Source organism: Mchenga conophoros, linkage group LG20 (assembly GCF_057382185.1).
Source record: "Mchenga conophoros isolate Kocher_MC1m ecotype Shallow Benthic linkage group LG20, M_conophoros_male_GT1.1, whole genome shotgun sequence".
In the NCBI taxonomy this organism is placed as follows: Eukaryota; Metazoa; Chordata; class Actinopteri; order Cichliformes; family Cichlidae; genus Mchenga; species Mchenga conophoros.
Window position 1 is genome coordinate 651923 of NC_140545.1, and position 13509 is coordinate 665431.

The following is a 13509-nucleotide window of genomic DNA, read 5'->3' on the forward strand; positions in this document are numbered from 1 at the left end:
TAACACAAGCCTGAACCATAGAGAACGCTTTTATGGTGCTGAAGATCTCAGTAACGTGACACCTAGGGCAAACACTGAGTAATAAAGCAATTGCGGAACATTGTTTAGGTCCTCCTCCCGGCATGGTTTGTTTATCAGACTCAGAGTGTCTCAGTTTCCTAACATCAGTGTCCTGACATGTCACTCTGGGAGCTCAGTGCATGATAAACTCGTGAATGTGTACACGGACACATTGGCAAAAACAGAACCAAGCGGGATAAACACTGAAAGCTTTCATACACATATACAGAGAAACACAAGCCCACGTGTCTGCACGCACACCGCACTGTAGACATCCTGACATGTCAGCTACAGGCTTTTCGTGCCAATTGTTCCCCAAACTTCTGAGCAATTTCCTGGTATGTCTGACTGCATGACTGCAGATAAAAGAGCAATAAACATATCTTTCTTGCATGCTAAAATGCTCCTCACCTTCTTTCAGTGTTGCTGTTCTGTGACGCAGAGAGATGTCACAATGTTTGCACATGTGTCTGCACCTATGCAGCAGATCTTCTGCAGCACCGAGGTGGTCTCCAGGCCTTTTTCAGACAAAGAAAAAAGAAAAAAGAAAGCTGTTTGTTAATGCATCACTGTACAGCTCTAAAATGAGACCTTTATTTCTTATTTTTTTTAGTTGTAAGTAATGTTTTAAACCTTTTCTGAGCTCTTTTCCCATCTGTAATATCGTCTTTCTCTAGTATATCAGCGTGTTTTCCTTTAAGATCCAGGAAACACAAAAACACACCTGCATTTTCTCTGCCGCGTCAAACAGTCAGATTTAGTGTTAGGGAATTCACAGGGGAAAGGGAAGACATCCACACGTGACACAGATTGTTGTAGGAAGCTCTTTGGGCTGTATTATACCTGAACACGTTGTCAGAATGGCTTTGACAAAGAGCAGCTAAGTGGTGGGTGAGAGACCATAAACCAAAAAAAAAGATCCCACCCTCATCCACAACTTTGCAGTGTTAATGGAGCAACATCACATATCTACACAGAACAACACAGTACTAGCTGCCTCCTCACAGGATGCACACACACTTGCATACATACTGTGGATGCAGTTTGAATTTCTTTTTATCTTTGACATTTAATGTAGCCCTCATAAGGCGCCCAACGTGTGTTTAGAACAACATTATAATGAACTTAAACTCCTCAGACTCTTAAAATTACATTGAGATGACCACAAAGTGATAATTTAATAGTAAAGGAGTAAAAAAAAGAAAGAACATTCATGCAGACACACAATCTCCTATATGTAATCATAGCCAGAAAAAGGACTCAGTTGAAGCCATTATTAAAATAACTGTGATGTAATGTGCCAAGGGAGCTGAGTTGGATGTGTATGTTATCTATCTGGAAATCAGTGAGTCTGTCAGCAGCATGTAACTGCACACTGCCACAGGTCTCTTTATTAAAAAACAGATGTATGCTGGAATTTATGCACAGGTGTGGTGGAGGCCCAGCAGAGCATTTATGACGTTGTGTGTGTTTATCTATGAATATTGTGTGTGGATTCATTTATAATTCCAATGCATGAGAAAAGTAGACGAAGGGAAACTGGTCTCAATGGGAGCAGCTCAAGGTTAGGAGAAGAAAGTTCCCCTCTCTGCTGCAATTATCAAAAGGCGCACACTTTTGCTGTTTCATGCTTGCATGTGCATTTCTGCGCCTGTGTGTCGGCACTTGCAGCTTTAATTTTCATACCCTCATAAAGTTTGCAAAGCCACACACACTCAGTCTTACAAGAAGTCATACAAGAATTGGAATAATGAGAAGAGTACAAGCTGTGCCAGTGTCTCTTCTCACACGAACCTTATTCACAACAGCTATACTTTCGGGTAGCGGGTGGGGGATGTGTCTATTGGGAATTCACACCAACCGGCGAACCTGCACATCCAGTGACACAACAGACTGAATGTTCCAGAGGCCATCATCTGTCTACACTAGCTTCAAAGTACAAATTACCCAGATTACAGAGCGGCGCGGTTGTATGTGTGAGACTGTGTATGTAGGTGTGTTCTTGTGTCTACCTCCGTGTCCACTGTGCACCGGTGCAAGTCATTGTGTCTGCAAATGTCCCGTGAGTTTGTCTGAGTGTTGCTTTCGCATGTGCGTGCCTGTGTGCGTGCGTGAGAGCCATAGAGCGAACATGCTGAAATATGTATTCCTGTTTTTACTGACGGGGAAATAATAGTGACTTTTTTAAATCAGAAGGCCAGGTAGTAATCATGTTTCCTTTGATCCCATGATCCTCACTGATCTGTCTAAATATGAGCAGACTTGTCCAGACCTGGCACGACTCTTTTAATCAACACCCTCACCTAGACCCCTGTGTGTGCACATTTGTACATTTCATAGACTTTCTGTCTGGCCCCATATTTTATGATGTATATGGGTACAACTCATTACTTCTATGTAATTAAATTTCATAACCGGTTTTGTAAAACACAACTGTGTCGCAGCATTTATTTACTGTTAATTCTTTGAAAGGAGCTGTTTTAGTAGCGAGCACAGTCTAGTTATGCAGCTTTTATATTCCCTGAGCTCATGTGGCTGTGATTGGAAATAACTCCGATTGGCTGATGGAGTGTGGGGTGAATGTTAGTGTGACCTTGTGTGTCCTTTACACAGTGACGGGAAATAGACGAGTGTAAGCTCCAACGAAAGCTATAATTCTGAGAGTAATACCGGCCAAAGGAGAGTACACGCATCTTCTTTATCACGCACACGTACATACACAGTTTGCTTAGAGTGAAGTCCTAGCTGTGCTGTAGTAACCACATTAATTGGGTTGTGTAATTGTCTGGCAAAGCATTGTGGGAAACAGCCCATACAGATCTGTCCCTTCACCTCAAACTGCTTTTTAAACACGGACCTATCGTCATGACAGTCCTGTCCAGAAAAATGCTGAACATGTGTGTGTGTCTGATTTAATGCCTGTGTCTTTTTGTGATCCCCTGTTTGTGTGTGTGCGTGTCTATTGCTTCTTTAAGGGAAGTGAGTGTGGTGGCCTCCCATCCCACCGCATGTCGGCTGTGGTTCAGCTGTGGTCCACCGCCAGGGCCTGCATTTGGAACTCAGAGAAAATACACCAGGGGTACTCGCTCTCACTGTTTTGTGGACCCGTCTTTCATCGGATTGTGTGTACATGTGTATTTTGGGTGAAGCTTTGTATGTGTGTATGTGTTACAGTGCACCACAATGTTGGACTCTCTGCCCCTGACATTTTTAAGGCCTTTTGGCCCCGCGTCATGAGTGCGCACTGTATTTCCAGGCTGAAGTTAGATGACCGGAGTGAGAGAGAACCCATGCCGAGGACAGGAAAGGCGAGGGGGATGAGGGGAGAGAGGCAAGGCGGGTAATTGAAGGTTTGAGGGTAATATTTAGGCCAAGGATGGCTGTTTCAACGTGTTTGCGTAACCTCCTTGAACTTAATATTTAGCCCCACTTTGGAGTGAGTATAGGGCACGCCAGAGCAGAATAGAGAATGATAGAGGGAGAGAGATACCGAATGATAGAGAGGTCCAAGTCCATGGCGGAGGTAATTCCATTCTCTTCTGTAAAGAATTGCTCCTCTCTTTGATTAGGAAGAGAAAGGGAGGAGAGAAGGAGTGATGGAAGGAGGCCTGAGAAGGAGAAAAAGACATTTCCTGTTCAAAGGCCTGTGATGATCTGTTGGACAGAGGGTTATTATAATGCAGTGGAACATACAAGGCCATAAAGACAGCGTTTAAATGACGCAATGCAGAAGGTGTTTCTTTGGAGCTGACTTTAAAGACAGTGTAGAGTAGATCTGGTGCAGGAAGAAAGGGAAAGTGGTTAATTATCAGTGGATTCTAGCTTAGCTCTAACTCTGCAGCAGATTAATGATTGTGATTGCAGAGGGTTGCACACACTTTAGAAGAAATGTGAAAATGTCATGAGGATCCTGGAAAGAATCAGTCTGAATCAATGATTAATATTTTGTATTGAGGAAACCAAGGTGGCTTTTATTGTTGCAGATGAAAAAATCTAACAGTTTCTTTTCAGTGTGCATTATGTACAGTTTGATATTATGATGCTGAAGAACATGTAACTATTTATACACTGACTATTACACACTTTCTGTTACTGCATATGCTTCTCCCTCCCTCGGTGTAGGTGTGAATGTGTGTGTCTTCTTACACTGTGTGACTGAAGCTATGTTACTCTTACCCTCACCTCTCTGTCAGATGACAGGCAGCTTTAAAGAATCCAGCTGCTGTGTGTCTGTACTTGTGTGCGAGACAGAGCAGCTTTGCACGTGTGTGGTACAGTGCAGCCTCCTGTCTTGTTTCTTGCGCCTTGGGGAAACACTGTCAGTCAGTCAGCTGAATGACAATAAAGACAGAACAAACCTCCCTTTAAGCGAATGGAAAGCCCTGCTCTGCTATTAGTAGGTTTCAGGCCCTGGTGTCAGACAGCTCTTCTGATTGGTTAAAGCTTTGACTTATGTGAAATCTGTGTCTTTATCACACTCACACAATGAGGTTACACTGGGAAATCTATGCCGGCACACACCAGAGGTGTGGACTCGAGTCACATGACTTGGACTCGAGTCAGACTCGAGTCATTAATTTTATGACTTTAGACTTGACTTGAAAAAATGTTCTAAGACTTGTGACTTGACTTGGACTTTTACACCAATGACCTGGGACTTGAATTGGACTTGAACCGGTTTACTTGAAAAGACTTGATATTTTACCCCAAATATAAAATTTAACATGCATATTATATAGAGATTGAAAATGTGACGTCATTCACGGGTAGAACCGCAAAGGATTCTGGGAACTCGTGGCAAGAGGTACTAGCGCACGCAGGCTTTCAATTGAAATCAGTTATACAGCGATAAAAAGAAACACAAAAATGTCAAGAAGCCGTTGTATTATTAACTGCAATAGCTGGTCGCATGACAGCCACGGGAAGCCGACGGGTAAAGAGATCGGTTGTTATCGGATTACGTCGTTGAAGAGAAATTGTTCGAGCCATGTTTCCGAAGTAACAAAGACGCAACGGATGGCCTGGATTGCAGCCATTCAAAGATCAAATATAACATCCCAGAACACTCCAGCTCACAGGTTAGTCTGCTCCAAGCATTTACACGAAGGTCAGTGTTTTTTAGTAGTTAATGCGTCATTTTCATAACATAATTGGTGATATAGGTTACAAGCAAGTCTGGCGCTGAACAGAAATTGTCGCGCTATGCTCCTTTGTTTATTGTGCATAAATAGTGAATTGCCCTGACACAATATTGTGTTTCGCTTCTGTTATTATGGTACACTGATAAAAACATATACTTTTATTCACAGGATAAAACAGGTTTTTTGTATCACTAATTGCCCAGTGCGATTACAGACTGCGGTAAAGTGAGCCGTCATTTGTGAGCCGCGGTCAAGCCAGCCGCCTCCTATCCGCGCGGTGATTACAGCATACAATATTGTTGTCACTGCTACATTTCTGTGATGCTACCAGAAATTATTTCCACTGCTAATTAATTACCGTTGAGCTCAAAGGTCCTATTAATAAACGGTTAACGAATGTGTATTTATGACGACGATTTGTGAGACTGGTAAACTTATGATACGTACGATGGTCTTTCGTTCTACACGGTGCATTTCAAGGTCCTGCACCCTCCGTCGGTAAACTGTACCTGGGCTTGTTGCAGTGACCTGAAGTTACTAAACTTCATGAGTGTATGCACTCACTCCAAGAACCGTATGATTATAAATATGCATATAAATATGCTAAGATGAGATAGCTGACTTCATCTAACTAGCAAATGTTGTCCAGGCTACGTTGGTGATACAGTTTTTTTTAATGTGTATGATATTTTTGTCATGCGATTTTAAAGCCGGTCCTACAACCGCATCCAAGAATAACATGCAGCTTATCCCAGAACTGTCGGTGAAAATTATTCTTGGAGCTAGGTTTAATTGAGCTGCATTTTAAAGAGGTGCAATTTCACAATTTGTGTATATTTTCTAAGTTCACTATTTTGTCATGTGTTGAGAAAAACACAGATTTTAAAATTACATGGTCTAATATTTACATTTAGCATAACTGCAACATTATTTTTTCGTTTTTTTTTTTTAAAGACTCGAAAGGACTTGAAATTCAAAGTTTCAGACTTGTGACTTGACTCGGACTTTTACACCAGTGACTTGAGACTCGACTCTGACTTGCCTGACATTACTTGAGACTTGACTTGAGACTTGAGGATAAAGACTTGAGACTTACTTGAGACTTGCAAAACAATGACTTGGTCCCACCTCTGGCACACACACTTACTTGGCCAAGCTCACATGGGCACACATGGAGCTATCCAGAAAAGATGTTGTTTTAACAACATTGCTAATTTACCTGGGACTTAAGGGAAATAAGGCTGGACATAACAGAGCATATATAATGCAATTAGTTGTTTTGTGGTTGTATTTATAAAATAATAGTTCAATGTTTTATTCAATACATTCATTTGCTTTAAAAAGTGCAGAGTGATGCTCGTCTTAGATCTGTGTGCTTTTAAAGTGCAAGATTCAGGATATGTTCAGCTACGTTTGTCTGCTCTGTTCATCCCCTCTATAGAGTTGACTGCTGGCTGTGGGCAGACACGTCTAAGCTTTGTACAAACTTTATTGTTATAATAAGACGGTGGGTACACGTCCAAGCTCGCTGCATCTGGCTATGTTCTGGAAAGAATAAGTTCCACCAAGTACCTTTATAGAAAACCCATCAAACCCTAAATAACCTTTGAAGTGTTTTTGAGGTATTGGTTGGCATCTTATAGCATTAGTGAGGCTAGCTGTTCTCCGTAGGCCTCATTCACCAATATGTGTATGTATGTGCATGGTATATTCTTATACTGTGCAAAAAATAACTGCACATGCAAAATTATTACCGTGTGCACTGACCAGTTTTGTTCTTACCACCATGTGGGTGTTAGTGAATCATTCTGATCAATCACACCAAATAAATCAGCATGCTCATGCATTCTGCATACTAGCTGCATACTGTCACGCCCCCCGTTTCTCTATAAAAAGAAACACGTTTACCTCGGGGTGAAGTGGTGAAAGTGGATGTTGCAAGAGAGGAAACTGCAACACTAAGAAAAAAAAGAAGAAGGTCTGAAAACGTGGTGTCGGTGTTGGATGCCAGAGAAGACATACCTTTCCAAAGTGATGATGGTTGAGAAAAAACAAACAAAACCAAGACTTGGGCGTGGAGAAAAAAAACAGGGGTTTAGCATATTGTTTACCCTGAAACACTCACTTTGGCTAAAGAACAACAAAGAAGATTTCTGACAGTAAAGATCAGAAAGACAGAAAAACTGATCATAAGAAAAAGATGGTAACTGGGACAAGAAATACCTGATCTGTGGGGATGGACAAGAAATTCATGGCAATTATTGAAAAACGTCCATATTCTTGAGCATTAAGACGGTAGGATTACTAAGTCTGTCACATTAACGCATTGGCAAAATTGCAAAATGCACCGACAGAAGATGAATGTTCTGCAGGTAATGATGCGTTGATATCTAAACAGTGATTCAGTCAGTTCATTTCAGTCATGCATACACTGGTCAAAAACAAGGAGTGGTGAGAATGGGGGCAGTCTGCAAAGAGAAATCATACACTGTAACTGCAGGTGTTAGAGGAACAGTGTTGTAATTCAGATGTTGGAGGCAGCTTAATGAGAATTTTCAATATAAAGGAAATATCTGTTAAAAATGCTGTGACTGTTCGGAGTCTCCTCCTTCCTCTGACACTCAGTTTAGTTATAAGTCCTACAAATACAATCTAAAATAAGGCCACCCACAAAAATACCTTAGAGTTGCAAAACTGACACTTTGCCTCTTTTTAGTAAATACTAGCAGTAGCTTTTTAAATGCAAAAGCGGGATTGTGATAGATTTGTTTGTAGAGCACAAATAATTTCATGCACATTTGTGCGTGAAAGATTGTATTCATGGTTTACTCACAGATTTGTGCTTGAGCTCTGATTCTGAATGAGAGCCTTGTTCAGTTGTTATTCTAAGCAATCAACCTGAGTACAGGTTCACACTTTATGCACAGATATGAGACTGATATTGTTATTACATCACCCTCCACTGAGTTTTACGAAACACACCTTGATGCTTATTTCTGTCTGTAAGAGAGATAAAGAAACAAACAACCAGCACTGAAAATGTACGGCCGCCTCAACTTGCCATTAATGTTCATTTACATTCTTGCTTGTTTTTGATGTTGGCGTCGCCTTTGCAAATTTTTTGTTTCAAGACCGAATGCACTTTTCATCTCCTTTGTCTGCAATCGCACGGCCACCTGGTCTCCTGCACTCGTTTCCTCTCCGTCTGGGTCTCTCTATCTCTCTCCCCCCTCTTTCTTTCTGGAATGCAGCGGTGGCCGTCTGGTCCTGCTCATCTCTGGGAGCAGTCAGCCATCTCTCCTCGTCCCTGCTCCAACTCTAAACATTTGGCTAGTTTTGGCAGATTTGTTGATTTTTGTCCCCTCGTATTTTCCCTCTTGTTGCTGTAAAACTGATACATACTCTTTCAATTAGACTCCCACCACCACCCACCAGTCAGAGCACTAGTGTGGGAGTGGGGGTTAGCAGAGTAAGTGCGTTGTATATTTTATTAGTGAAGTGAAAACACACATAACCTGGTCTAGTTCTGGGAGAACCATCTGCTGTCGTGTTTTTTTCTTGGGAAGCGCAGCTCAAGGTTAGCATGTGAAATTTGAAGCTCACAATTTACATGTAATGACCTATATACATAAAGCAACTGCTCCAAAGGAACAAACAAGGCAGTCATGCAAGTTTTATTTGTGGTGGGTTTGGATAAATCCTACCTTGTAGATTAAGATAAATAAAGGCTTAAATCCGGCCGAGCATACAAAAGGAAGCGGATAATATGTGGATCTTGCATGTGGCTGCAGGTTAGCTGCTACAGGTTAGCATGGAGCTAATCCAAACCAAGGCAGCCAAAACTAGGACCTCATAAAAATACATTTTACCCACATTTAAAGTTAAGACACGGCTTTATCCTCTCAACTGGCTTTGCAGAAAGCTCACCAAATGTAGGTTGAGCGTGTGTTTTATGTTGGACATAGACTTTTTCCTACCTTCTTAGCTGTAAATAACACATGACTCCAAGACCATAAATAATAGTGTCACTCAACCATGCCCCATTCTCATGTCCTCTGCTTGCTCTCACCACAGGCTTCTAGAACTGCCTAGACAGGGGCCCCCAGACTTGTACTGCACCTTTACACACCCACAATCAAGAAACCACCATAAAGTGCCCCAGGAATGTTTCTGCAGAGCCGGACAGCTAAGTGGTGGAAAGGCATGATCACAAACGGGAAGACGTCATAATAGATGGTTTGGGAGCAGATATTAGAGGACTCCCCGTGTTCCTGCAAACAAAATACATCATACATGCACACATGGAGATGAAAGCACAAATGCATTTATGGACAGGCAAATACATGCACACATGAATATGCAGCACATGCACACACTGCGCTTAGGGGTAGACAGTATTGATGGTTCCCTTGGGCATCGCACAGACGCATCTGTTTCTGTCCGGCTGACTCTCCACGCTCATAATTTCAAGTAAGTCATAACACAAATTATAAACACATATCCCTCAACCGTGACACCTAGGAATAACAACATGCAGTGCGCTGAGCTGATTTAGGGTATGCTGGGACTCCTAAATCTTTACCTTTGCTCCTTTCTTCCCTTCCTCCTCTCCTCTCCACTTCTCTCCCCTTCTTTTCTTCCCTCTCTACTCTCTCTCATGCAACACAGGTGGCACTCAGTCTTGTCAAACACGTACTCCCTTTCTCCTGCTACCTTCATCTCTTGCCATCTTTTTTATTGTTTGTTTTTTTTCCACATTGACACATCCCTTCTCTCCAACTCCACGGTATCTCTTCATATCAAAACCTCACTCTTTGATGTGCCTACGTGTGAACGTACCCAGTTTCATGCTCACTTTTAACCCCATCTTAACCCTTTTGTCTCCCAGAAATCTGCCTGACCTGACAGTGTACCTCGTGGCTTTGTAAAGCGCTCTGAGCAGCAGCTCCACCTCGAAGATGTCTTCATCACCTCTTCTTCTTCTTTCACTTTTTCTTTCCATATTGTCTCCCCCCAACACACACACATTTCACATCACACAGTCATGTACTTTAGCCATCCATCTCCCACGTCTGTAGATTCAAATGTCTCAATATGTCCCAGGGACCATGAAGCTTCAATTGGAATCACATGTTGTAGCTGAGCTGAGAATTTCACCCCTTATAAATAAAATGTCAGTTTTTCTCACAATACCAAAACTATAGTTGAGCTGTGGGAGATCTTTATTCAAGGCTGCGCAGTTGTTTGTCTGAGCATCGTGTTTATCATGTCAGCTAAACTACAGTTGCCTCGCAGAGGAGCTTTTTGACACCAGGGCTCCAGCAGTTGGATTTATACGTCCTTTTATTAGCATACCTCATGACCTTCCAGTGCTTGGGGTTTGACTTTTATGAAGACTAATCACAAGTTTGTCATGAAAAACCATTTCATTGTCACCCTTTCAATTGGGGGGGGAAATGAAGATAATCCTTTGTTTGTGTGGGACAGGCCAAGTTAAAGTTAAGCAGGGAGTAAGACAAGAGAGGAGGAAAGAAAGAGGGTTCACCCACTCAAGATCAGCCAGCAGATAGAGCATCTGTCTTTGTGTGTGGGGTGTGCTCGTGCCTGACAGATGAATCCTGTCTTCTAGATTAATGTACATTGCAAGTCTGTTCAACAACTGAGGCCAAATGGCCACTTAAATGAGATGTGATTAAATACTCCAGTGTGATTCAGGTTCAAAGACTGTTAGTAATACTAATCAGCACACGCACACACAGACACACACAATCACCGACTGAGGATGTAGGAGACGAGGTTTACAGGCAGACTAATCACAATAATGCCCCTTTTTTATTGTTTTAGGAAGACATCGCTCAGCAGAGTCCCGCAGCACCACTTAGTGAGCACCCACAAGGAGACTTCACTGTAACGCGCTTTGTTAATTTAGAGACTGGAAGCGATTTAGCTTGCATTGAACCATGGCAGCCACGTTGGCTCAGAGGCTTCATTTTGCTGGGCTCAGAGCATCTCGGGTTCGATCAGCAATCTTCTCTTGGGACTGACGTAGGCGAATGCAGGTGTAATGAAGGTGACGACTGTTCCCTCAAAGACAGCAGCATATGCCACGCTTCAGCTGTAATTTGACACACGCTGTAATTATATTTGAGTTAAGGGTTTCATTGCTGCATTGACATAATGTCTAAAATGGATGAATTTAAATAGGACTGAAGAGAATTATAGGACATTTCTTTAGATGGAGGATTTTCTGGAGGAAAATTCATCCTTGTTATATTATAAGTGTCTTTTTTATTATTAGAAAACACAAGTTTATTCAACAGAGACAGTGTAAATGTCCTTCATGAAGTGCTCAGAAAGTGGTGGCTCATTTCCTGATACATTCACAAAAAGTGGGGTTGATTCCCTGAACTTTTAAAAGCACTCTCCTCTTGTGCCATCCTGGCTTTGCCCGGTGTTTCAGCTACTTAAACTGTAGAAAGTCCCATTCTTAATGCTGTGCAGTTAAAAAGGAATAATATTGCATTCAAGCATTCGTGCTGTATTTACTGCAGCATTTTGACCCGTAAAGATAAAATTCTGCAGCTCCATCTGTGTGAACTTTATCTTAAAAGAGATCCGAGCGTTTGCTGTGAGGCTGGTTGGATGCGGTTCAATATTTTTGTGCTTCCATGTCTGGCAATGTGGTGTAAAGATGGCCATCCTGCATGTAGGCTTTGGCCGTTAATCTGACACAGTGTTTATGATCAGTGACATGTTGTGCTGCATTCCTTGCCCATATATGACTCTGTTCATCACCTCTTCACTCTATTTAACGCAGCCAAAGAAAAAGTAGTGAAATGGGCACTGCTGTTGTGCCATTCTTTAAAATCCAGAATTCATCAGGTTTGTTGAGCTTTGTAATGGTGAACTGTATGAGGATGGATTTTATAAACAGGATGTGGATCTATATGGACTTTATCTATTTATTTAATTCTTTAGCTGATTTAGACTAAGAATGGCCAGCTCAAGAAAAATAAGCCTGCAGTCTAAGACACGTGCTCTGTTACAAGTCTTCTGTGTGTGTGTGTGTGTGTGTGTGTGTGTGTGTGTGTGTGTGTGTGTGTGTGTGTGTGTGTGTGTGTGTTCGTTCCCATTACAGTGAGCATTAAAAGGAAAAACACTGGAGGTGTGGGGAGATGAAAAGTGTCACTTTGGTCCTGCGCCGTGATTAATGGTGTGATTAGCTGCTCCAATCCATGTCAGAACCCACATGCATGCACACGCAAACACATGCGCAAGATGCAAGTACACACCAATACACAAAGAGCTATTAATGGCCCTGAATGGGAGAATCCAGATGCGGCATGCAGATAATTGTACTAAAAACATCAAATGTGGAGTCCCAGGCCAGCAGGCCTTTATTCTGAGTTCAGCATGTTTATTTTTCGTAATTTAGTTATTTCTGCAGGGACTTAAATCATGGAATAAAAACACCCTAATGCAGGTCAATTTTTAATAAAGACCGAAGTGTATTTTTAACGCACCCTCCTTTCTCTTCCTCTACCTTTCACCTCACACAAACCCACAGATGACCTCGACATGCTTGTTTAATACCCTCTTAATTTCAAATGCCCTTTAACAGTCTGGAGTATTCAGCTTAGAATAACCTAAGTGTCTACACTGAAGGTATGAACCGGTGAACTAGTTTGGTGTGATGATCATTCAGACAAACTTCTCAAAAGATGAAGACAAAATCATAAAATGAGCTGAAGTGTATTTTGTAGGAAAGTGTGTTTAGAGCTTCTTTTTGCCATTTATCTTTTATTTTTGTCAAAGAAAACAACATAAAGAGCCAAAGCAGAGGTTTGTCCATGCCCGGCTAACTGTGAGAATGTATATGCTTACCAAAGTGGGAAAACAGAATTTGTTAGTCACAAATTTAGATCAAACACATCCTGCTGATGACTGTGATGAAGACAGTCATCACTGATCTTCCCCAAACACACAGACTTTATGCAAGATCGAGCTCTGTGGGATTAAATTAGTACATCTGGTTGTGTGCATGATGAAGTTTGGTGGTATGTCCTCCTTGCCCCCCTGCACCTGTGGACAGTCATTTGAAGCCACCCCCTCTGTACACAGTCACAAACACACACAGACACTGTGGGAACCAGGGGTGACATAAGAAAGATGTCATATCCTGCTCAGTCTGCTCCATTAGGTCCTATTACACTATTACATGCTCATGAGTCATAGTAAGGTACCACAAATGCTACACTTAGCAGACCACTTCAAAGATGTCTGCTTCTTTTCTGTGGAATCGCTGTCT

General features: G+C 41.9%; 1 protein-coding gene across 2 annotated transcripts in view; it reads left to right on the forward strand.

The window, feature by feature from the left end:
- Window positions 1-13509, forward strand: part of LOC146549951 (ERC protein 2) — a 161796-nt gene that overhangs the window by 101304 nt on the left and 46983 nt on the right. The gene's annotated exons all lie outside the window — the stretch shown is intronic.